This window comes from Thunnus maccoyii, chromosome 15, assembly GCF_910596095.1.
Source record: "Thunnus maccoyii chromosome 15, fThuMac1.1, whole genome shotgun sequence".
NCBI classification, from domain to species: Eukaryota; Metazoa; Chordata; class Actinopteri; order Scombriformes; family Scombridae; genus Thunnus; species Thunnus maccoyii.
This window is the reverse complement of record NC_056547.1, coordinates 21,675,036-21,686,234: the sequence shown is the minus strand read 5'-3', so window position 1 is coordinate 21,686,234 and position 11,199 is coordinate 21,675,036.

Here is an 11,199-nt window from a genome sequence, read left to right as displayed (position 1 = left end):
CCTCCTGGGAAGCAGTGAACCAAAGTGCTTCACTGAACCTGCTGCAGTCTTCTCATCTGGCTGTCACTCTGGCAACCCAAGGATCACCGAGTCTGCTTCACCTTGCTCTGCGCTTTCCGGGAGTTCATCCATCATCAGCCCTTCATCAGCCTTTCATCACCACAGAAACAGTAGGAAAACCATCTCCCATGTTTCTGTCTCAGAGTTGATGCGAAGAGCTATTCAAAAATTTAATTTTTATCGGCTGTGGTTAGAGTCTTGGTCCCTCATTGCGTTTTTGACTTGTTTTTGATTACATTCATTCATTTTCATTCATTCTGTCAATAACTTGTTAATTTATCCATTCATTCATGCATCTATTCATTCATTCATTTAAGTTGTATATGTGTATATATGCTTAGTGTTTCTTATTCATCCCTATGCCTTGGTAGTTAAATAAATATATTGATTTATAGTCAAGTGCTTGTACTTGCATTCCTTTATATCAGAAGATGAAGGTCATTGTACTCAGAGTTCATGACTTTCAGATATAAGACTGATTAATTTAATTTAATTATTTTCTTCCTGATTAATTAATCATTGGAGGTGGTGCCCCTATAATTTTATGAGTGCATCATATTAATTTCAAGTGTAGTGTTATTCCTAGATGTGTTTTCACCACAAATTAGTTAATTGAGAGATTAAGGAGACAGATATTAGGGAGATTAGGGAATCTGTTTACTGGGTGATAAATGTAAATTACCTGACCATTCTTTACTGATGTTAAAGGTTCGAGTAAGACCTTATTTTGTTAAAGAGGATTCACATTTACAATACACTAGAAAAATTGCACCACAAAGTCTGATTCATGTATTCCAGTGTAATATCATATTGATGGACAATTTTACCTTGCAAGGCAGCTGGATTTGCAAGGTCACAACATCCAGAGATCACGTGAGAATCCATCTTGTCAGGCTTCAAGTTATGTGCATGTGTCTGAACGACCAATCAGCATCCTATGATCTCATATGATTTTGTGAGGCTTTGGCTTTGGAATAGATTTGTGAAGATGTCTGATCAGAGACTCACTAAAAAGATATTTAATTGGGACGTTTCACATGGTCATCCCTGGGCTAATGTGAAATGAAATCCTTATTGTTTTTGACAATTTGCATCTTCCAGAACATGTTACTATGTGATAATCAGGAGATTAGCAGTATAATGTTTCTTATGTATAAAGAAAAATGGTCTGTTGATATATGGTATTCACAAAAATTATGAACTTATTGTCTCATAAAGAATAGCGATGGTGTAGAACCTTATTTGAAGTAAAATTTAAACAAAAGACAAAGATCCCAATGTGTACAGTTATGTTCAGGAACACGACCATTAGCCCTAGAGACCAGCAGGTTTAATGCCACTCCAGAGGAGGACAGACTTTCTCTGTTATGTAAGCTAGGTGAAAGTGAGAATTAGGTTCATTTTTTTGTTTTACTGTCCTGTCTATGAGGACATAAGGGAGGTACTTTTTAGTAAAATGTCCTCCATTTATATCGATTGCTTTGGACTGGATGATTATGAAAAACTTGCCAAGTTTGGGAGAGAAGGGAAAATATTTAGTTTGAGATCAAGCTGTATAATAATCTGTAATTTTGTAATGAAATGAAATGTAAAAAAAAAAAAAAGTTTGACCACTGCAACTTTACTTTTGGTGTCTTGTAAACCCATGAGGTTTGGGCACTTTGTGTGGAACATGAAAATGAAAGAAAATCAATCAAAATCAAAATGTATAATCCTCGAAAAAGTTTTGAATTAATGTCACATTTATCCAGATACTCTTTATTCCCTACTGCTTGCTAACTTTCTTTGAGTGAGTATATTAGTGTAATGTAATACAATAATACTATAGATTCACAAGCATGGATAGGGCAACACGCATGAAGGACCTCATCACTGAAAATCTATACTGAACTATCTATCTGTACTGTCTTCCATAATTACATTTACATAGATTTAGTCAAAATCAACACCACAAGGCCAACATCTCAAGGCCATATATAGCTGCTAACTGTCCAGTTTAGGAAAAGTCTTGAAAAATAATGGTTGTGTGAATCACATTCTACAGTTTTTAATTTTTGTGCGAGGCGTGATGACATGGCCACACCAGTGTGAAGACAATATTCAAATGTCCCTTTTCAATAATTGTTCAAAGTCCTGTCTGGGTATCTTGACTCCGGATCCTATATTGGTAACAATTATTATAAGAATAGTACTTACAACCTTCCACACAACTATACTGACATTAGACTATTGTGATGATACCTGGAGACACACAGCAAGGCAGGAGCAGCAGCAGACGCAGCAGCAGCAGCATTAAGCATTAGGCTTGCAGGAGAGATCACATTGATGGCAACTGTTCAAGGTTGATGCTGAGTTTCTGCTATAATGGGAAAACAGACTGCAGGCCTGTGCCTAAGCATACACAGGAACAGGTTTACATTTTGGAGTGGAAGGGCTTATACTTCTTATATTTGAGCTGACAGAGATTTTGTATCAGAATACTAACTGTACGTCAGCTATTTATATACAGTATATTACATATGTTTACATAATCCAAAGTCCAAATGACTTGTAATACATTTATCACTGGTAAAGCTACAGCTGTGTGACACTTTCAACTCTGAATGTATGGCTGAGCACATACCAGTGTGTCAAGCATAGTACTTCAGTACTGATGGATCATGAGAAAATGATATGTTCACATGAAACCTTCACCTTGCCTTGGATACAAAATGACTGCGCCACACTTTACTACACACTAATGCACCTTTTCAGTTTAGTACAGTTTGGATTGTTTATATGGAACATTGTTTAGCTTTAGTGTGTATTTTACAGAAACCAGTCAAAATGGATGTTGTTGTGATAGGTGTGTGTGTGTACTTAAGAGATTATCTTATTTTAAACATCCTCTGTTCAGAGAATAACTTCTCTTGTAAATTGAGGAATCCACTGTTTTTTCTTAATTAACCAATTTGAAGTTCCAGTTTCTGTTCCTGCAGAGTTGCTGATGAAGCAGCAGGACCACCACCAGCTGCTGCAGGACTCAAAGTATAGAGCCAAGATCAGGGGCGGGACATTGGGGGAGGCTGGGTCAACAGCATGGACATAAATGGCAACTTTAAATGGCAACCATTAAAAAGAAATAATGCATCTTATCTAGCTTATGTATGTAGGTTTTGTAAGTCATATGTATGTGTATGACTTTGATTAAACAGAATAATCAGTGAATATTAAAAAGAAAAAAAAAACCAGCTTACCCTTCCAGCTTATTCACATTGCAGGGTGAGGACTCTCCTTCAGAGCCATGTTACTGGTGTCTGCATTATTATTGGCAAGGCAGCAAGGTTAACACACAGTATGACTTGAGTCTCCCCTGTGTGCATGTGTGGTCTGTCCTCCTGTCAGGTCTCCATGGTGATGAAAATCACGTGGCTCAGGTCCTATTCTGTTCTGGTGGCACCTGGAAGCTGCTCGGCATCCTCTTCATCACATTCTTCATATATACTATAAATCCATTATAATTTTGTTATCCTGTGCAATACTGTATTCTGTGACTCTGTGTGTTCTATTCTGTACACGTAACATCTATTGCACGTCTGTCTGTCCTGGGAGAGGGAACCCTCCTCTGTTGCTCTTTCTGAAGTTTCTTCCATTTTTTTCCTCATTAAAGGGTTTTTAGGGAGTTTTTGCTTATTGGAAGTAAGGGTCTATGGACAGAGGATGTTGTATTGCTGTACAGGTTGTAACACCCCCTGAGGCAAATTTGTGATTTTTGATATCGGGCTATACAAATAAAATTGACTTTACTTATGACTAAATTGAGTTCATTTTTACAAAAATAAAAAAAATAAATGCATTCAACAACAGCTTAGATGAAATTCTGCAGTCTCTAGCCTTACCTGTGACTGAGATGTTTTTCACAAACCTTGTAGGGTCTGGACAGAAGTGGGAAAGGTGCATTGATGAAGAAGAATATAATAATCTTTTAGTTTGCAAAGTGATCCAGTCACAAAGTTTTCCTTTGAAAATATGCATGTTTTCATATACAAAGTGGGCAAAAAGTAAAAGCTGCTTCCTGTTTCATTATAGCATCGGCAGGTCAGAGAGAGAGAGAGAGAGAGAGAGAGAGAAAAAACTTGTTTCTGACAAGTTATTCTAGGCAACTAATTAAAAGGTAGTTTAAATGCATATCAGCTAATTGCCTTACAGGGTGCCAGACACGTAAAATGCTGACATTTAGCCTGAGACATAATTGTTTTATTTTATGGATTCATGTATAAAATAAGACACACCTGTTAATATAAAACATATTTAAAAAAAAATGTCATACCCCATCTTAATTTTAATTATTATTTGCTGACACTCATAAGTAAATTACTGTATTAACTGTAGCATTCACTGTGAGCATAGCAACTGTCCATAAAATAATCAGCCATACAAACAACTGGATGATAATGTTGCTCCCTGTTTGCTGGATGTGTAAGTGAGTGATTGTTTTGCTACCTTTTCACCATAAAAATCCTGAAAGGGAAGAATATGTCAGGGTTGTGTGTATGTTGGCTTGTTTTGAAGTTCTTCTGCCCCCTTGTGACCAAAAACTAATTTACACAGCTTTAAGATTTCTCCTCTGTCCCTAGTAGAAGCTACTCTCAGTAGATATAGTATGCAAATAGATTTATATGGGAAAAGCTTTAAATTGTTGGTGCCATTTAGGAGACCTTAGAAAATCAGTAGTTACAAGAATGTTCATGAATTTATGGGTTAGAAGAAAAGTTGTTTTAAAAAAGGTGCATTATATTACTGATCTCAAGACATGAAAGTGCATTCTAAAGCTATAAGATGATCAAGGTAGCCACTTGAACTGACGAATAATACAAAATGTGTTCTCACTAATTTGGCTTTGATGCTTGGTAATTTTTGGTACACGGTACTGAGAGTGACTGCAAGAAAAGCTTCCTTTCAGCACAATTATTTGAACTTTAACAGGCTGTGCTTTTCTTACCTCTTTCAAGATTAATGAGGTCCTCGGAACAAGTTTCTTTTGGTGAGGGAGCAGAATCTAATAAGAACAGATCCTGTGCATTAATCACAACATTAATGACTTCCGTACAAATGAATGTCAGTACAGGTGCTGTGTTTTACATTTGCTGAAGGTACCATGTCTCCATGAGTTGCAAGAGTAGGATGATTATGTGGAATTTTTCATTCGTTCATGTTTATGTCAATAACATTTTGTGGAATTATTATAGAAAGCCTCCATTTTGTTTTGGTTTTAAGATGATATTCAGGGTCACTGTAAAAAGATGAAACTTGTTCAGATAAGTGCTAATGCATGTTTTTCTTTGACAACCTGCAGTGATCCATCAGTTATAAAGGAGGGGTGAGAAAAGAGGCCTGTGTTTTAAGTATTAATGGAATGGTAGAAAAGGAAAAATATTCTCCAGTAAGGCAAGTGGGGAGACCGTATGATGCTGCTCAAAATGGGAGTATCTGCTCTCCACTTCGCATCGTGGTCCTGCATCACCCTGCTGGTGTTTATTTGGTAATAATGACCTGCTTGCTATAGATTATCCCTTACATAGTAAAGGGGGAAGGCTGATAGAGTTTCTTGTGTAGAGGGTGTAACTGAAGGGAACGAGGACACTACCTCAAGGAGCTCCAGTATTGGTGATGATGGTTGATGATGTTACTGTGTCTATTCTTACTGCGGTCTGTTGCTGAGGAAACTGTGTAATCAGTGGATGATGAGCAGAGGGATGTCAAGATGCTGAAGTTTCTTGTTCATTTGGTGATGTTGAATTGTGTTGAATTCTGAGCTGAAGTCTACAAAGAGGATTCTGGCAAAAGAAACACCATACTTGTGACGAATACATGAGCCTGCGACAGGACTGTAGGACTTTTTTGTCCACAATTTGCAGGATAAAGGATTTATGGGATGGTGGCACCATTTGAAATCTGTGTGTAAGTGATGCTTGTAAATTACTCTTGTGGGAATGTCCACATACTGATGAAAATAGGTCAGAACACCATGGAGTCTGCAGTTGCTGAAATCACCCACAGTAAGCAGCACTCTCAACCAGTAGCTCCACTACTACTTTGGTGTTAGTGCTACATGTGATGTAAGTACAGGTGATGACCATAAAGGGGAATCCTTCAGGAGGTAGAAGGGGCTCAGTATCACAGTGAGGATCTCCAGGCCTGAGGTGCAGACTTTGGTGTAAGTTTCTGATGTTGCATATAAATGCAGACCCCACCACCTCTCTCCTTACACAACGGACTAGTCCTGTCCACTCTGACAATGGAAAAATGATTGAGACTATATGTGGCACAGCCTCATTGAATCAGGTTTCAGTCAGGGCGATGATACAAGGCTCTCTCCACCAGACACTTGGCGTAAAGTAAATCTATTTTACTCCAGAGCAAATGAGCATTTGCCAGTATGATGGAAGGCTGGTCTGAAGGGACCCAATCTGGTGCGTACACCTCCTCAACTACCTCTTTTCCTCAGTGAAATGTCTGATGAGATGATGGATTCATGTTGCCAGAGACAGGAGTTGAATCTTCCCATCTACAGGTGAGTACTTTGTAGCCGAGAACCTGGTTTTGGTGCCAAGCTGTCATTGATAATCCATAGAATTAGGAACGTAGTCCAGAATGCTTTGTCTAGATCTGGCATTTTATACACTTAGTTTGACGGTAGACTTGAGAAGCCCTTATTTACATAAAAATGTGATTTATTAGTTGGATGTTCTATTACATACCTATATATATATATATATATATATATCTCAACTGGTTTTATAAAGTTTGACACAGCAAAACAAATCATATTCCTCATACACACACACGTTTATACACGTTTTATAGATCAGTCTATAAACACGTGCTCAGGTTTGTGATGTATTGACTGTGTCACAATGACACGTCACTGCGACACCGCACAATGATGCATGTTCATTGCAACAATTAAACAATCAGAAACAATTTTCCCAGTTGGAATGGATCACGGAGAGGGGCGGCAGATAGGGAGACAGGAAAGGAGACGGAGGAATCTATTCCTGTATTGCCTTGGGTTGGCTTGACTTGGCACAGAGAAGCTCTTTGAGTGGGATCAAATGATATTTCCACTCCCTCAGGGGTGAGATGGGGTCCCTGAACGCATCCTGCTTTTATCTCAGGCCACTCTTCAAGGCTGCAAGCCGCATCTATGAGAATAGAGGGATGAAAAAGGAGGTGAAGTGAGATTGAGGCGTCCAACGTATGTTGTCTGTATGTTAGTGATAGTATTTATGTGGTATATTTGCTTCCCAATAGCTTTGTTTGAAGGTTAGGAAGAGGGCCATGTATTCAGTTATGTGTGTACATGAATGCAAAGAGAGAGGGAGAGAGATAATAAAGGGAAGGCTGGTAGATATTCTGAGCATGCATGATTGTGGCATGAAATTACATGCACACACATTCACACCACACACACACACAGTAATGTAAAAATAAGCTATTCATTTGCTACAGAACACTCAATATCATGTTTGAAAATACCCTCTCCAGGATCGAGGATTGCTGACAATACAGAATATAAAAAAAACCTGTATACTTAAATTTCTATTTCTTTGCTCCAGACAACAAAATATAGTTAAAATGCTGCATGTCATGAGCTAAGTCATCAATATTATTTCTCTTGCCCAAATGATAAGCTGCTAAAGGTACTGAACTTAAGGGAATACTTAAACATTTCAGGAAATATGTTTATTTGCTTTCTCTCTGAAAGTGAGATGAGAAGATTGATATCTGCATCGTACAACTTAACATGGTTTTCAGGAAATAGCTCCAACACTTAACTTCACCCTAAAATCATTGTAAAAAATCATCATTCGTTATTCGTCATTTTATGCTGAGGTAAACACACAAATACAATGTGCCAAAAGCTTTACAAGCTTTGTAAGGCATATTATTAATCTTTGAACAGAGCCAGGCTAGCTAACGTTTCCCCCTGCCTCAACTCTGTGCGCTAAGCTAGGCTAAACATGTCCAGCCTCAGCCATGTATTTGATGCACAAACATGAGATTAATATCAATATTTTCATCTCACTCATGGAAAGAGGCATCCAAGTGCATGTCACAAATGTTAAACTACTCCTTGAGCTCTCTCTTGCACACACAAGGCTGAAAAGAATGACTAAAGTGCAGGTGGGAGGCATGGAGGTGGCCGCCCTCATTTGGAATCCTGAGTCCTGACTGACCGCTATTGGACAGTTGGAGTTTGAAAGGCTGGCTTGGCTGTCTCATTATCCCTGGAACCAGACATTTGTGGGCAGCACATCACGATTCCTCACCTCCCTGTCCCTGTCAGCATATCTCCTACACCCTGTCCTCTGAAAAACAGTTGAAAGCCGCCTGCACACCGCCATCCTGTGCTCTTTTCTGGGTTTTCTTGCCTTCTGGTAAGACATGAGGAGGCTAAGTAGCTGTTAAACATCTAGCAAGTCCCAGTCATTGCATTTTTGGGTCTTTCGGCATGTGAGAGAGAGGCTGTGGTGGATTGCATTAACCTAAGCCTACCACTAAATTATGCCAGTGTTTCGAGAAGCCCTTGGCAGTGTGGAGAGGCAATTCATCCTGACTAAATGTAGGTTGCCATGATATGTGAAGAGTGCTTTGTGGAGAGAGCTTGGTGGAGCCAAAAGAAGCTTCAATGAGTCCTTTACCTCAGCTTTGAATAAATCACCCTCAAAGTGTCAAAGACCACTTGTGTTTTATCCCGGCCTGCATGATGGGGACTAAGACACTCAATGGATTAGCAGGGCCAGAATTTGGAATAGGGACAGCAAGGGCATTTCATATGGACAGCCATCTAACGCCATTGTGAAAAAGGCATTCTCAAAGGACCAGTCTGGCTGTGCCATCCGCACCAAAGCACTGGGCCAAAACTGAAATATTGGCACTGAAAAGCATTGAGGGATCTGATCCATAACAACACAGATGAGAATAAGCGGTAGTCAAACATCAGAAAAAGAGATGTCTATGGTATTGTCCAAAAGGGTTGTTACCAGCTTTAATTGGGAAGTTTTAGATGATTCAGTTTACATTGTGATTATTACTTTGCATTATATCGTCAAGAAAAAAAAAACAGCTGTTATTCTCAGCCTCTAATTTTTACTTTCATCAGTACTCCTGCTCACTATAGCCTTGTCCACTCCATACTGCCTTCTAATCTGTCAGTCTGCTCCATTCTCAGTGTCCTCTCTGAGCAGTATGGCTTCCCAGCCTGTCGGAAAAAACCATCTGTCTGCCACTGAAGAGGGACAGCTAGACATGCTACAACCATTAGAACAATGGATTTCTACTGTTCCCTGTCTCAGGACTAAACTTCATCCTTGCATGCCCGGCACACTTTCACTTTATTGCAGTGTCAACATGAGACAAGTCATTCCACTCACAGGTTGTTGCATATTCCCAAGGTATCTCACTTTCCCACAAATTCCTCGGTGTTCCAAGGGTATTCTTTGTTCTTTCTCCTTGTAGTGTTTGTTTTGCTTGTTTTTTGACTTTACTTATCAATCTTAGTCCTTCTCACTCCCCATTTCCCCTAGCTCTCACTTGAAATATCCAACATACATTAGTGCAGAGCTAAAATAACCAGAGGCCGTGTCCACCAGGCACTATTGCTTTCATTTTTTCATTACTTTTGTGTATAGATTGTTGTGAAAAGAAAGATGCTTGATTTTACTTGTCTTCTGCCAACAGAAACCATATATTAGATACAGTGGCTATGCCTTGTTCAAGAAAGCTCTTATATTGAGTTAAAGGTGCCTTGTGGAACTTTCTTGCAAATACACAAAACATGTTTTCATTCAGTGTTTCTCACAAAAAACACATTGGGTGCATTGAATATGTTCCCATCCTCATAAAACATTTTTAAAGCTGATTTTTTAAAAATACTTTAAAGAATACATTGTTTATATCCCTTTTTGCTAGCTAGCAGTCTTCTTCTTCACTGCTTTAGTGGCCCATTGCTGTGGTTCTTTGATAAAACCGCAACCAACTGTCAATCAGTGTAAGAACATAAAACTGATAGCAGGAAAGAGTATTGCATCATGTCCATGTGCATATAAGTTATACAAACAAAACAGGTACACACTCGCAAATCATTGCCCCATAGCACTACAAGTGGTCAAAGATTCCACAGGGTACCATTAACTTAAATTTGCTTTCATTTATTTGTCAACACTATAACTTGACTATTTTGTTCATTTAATTCTTTGTATTGTTGCTAAAGTAATAACAAATCAACAGTTACTACTGGTAATTTGATGAAAATACATCTTTAGCCAAGAATATGCACCATGTGAGCACACTGCAAAACAACAATAAAGGTCTAAAAACTATATTTTGACACAGAGCTCCTCGGCAAGACAGGGCGACAACAGTAGGTAATAATGCAGGATCCACCTTAGTTGATATTGATAGTATAATTAATCAAATTACCAAAAAAACAATTGGCACATTTTGAGCTTTTAGGGCCCCTGGGGTAGTAATACAGCCTTGCATCTGATATATTAATATAGTATAGATAGTTCTGGCATTTTGCTATTTTTCAGCCCATATTTGTTTGTTTTTGGAAGTGACATCACACTACTGGCAAGATTTTTGTGCAGTGATCCGTGGATAACAGAACATGTAGCCAAAGCACACATAGAAAAAAAAAATATTCTTGTGGATTATCAATTTCACTACGCATGAAAAGTCTGATGCTCCATGTTCCTGCTTTTTCAGTATTCAAAACCCAGAGTGCTCTACATTGTTTTTTTGTTTGACTGTGCTACATTAAATTTTCAGGACTTTCTGTTCAGACCACTAACACACACAAATCTCCCAGCACTGTCAGAAACACACAAAAGCATGTCCTGTCTTTATCATAAATATCAAACAAAAGCCAGCACGAACAAGACATTCCTGGTGGATACACTCTTAGTCAAGTTGAAATTTGTTACATCTTCTTCCAACTCATGTCTGTCCACACTTCACTTTGTCTCCCTGTGTTATTTGTCAGCAAAATCTCTCCTTAGGTCACTAGTGACACACCACTACCACAACTTAATTACCCACAAACCTCTGGGAAAAATAACCAAGAGGCACTCTAATCACTGTGACTCTACTGCC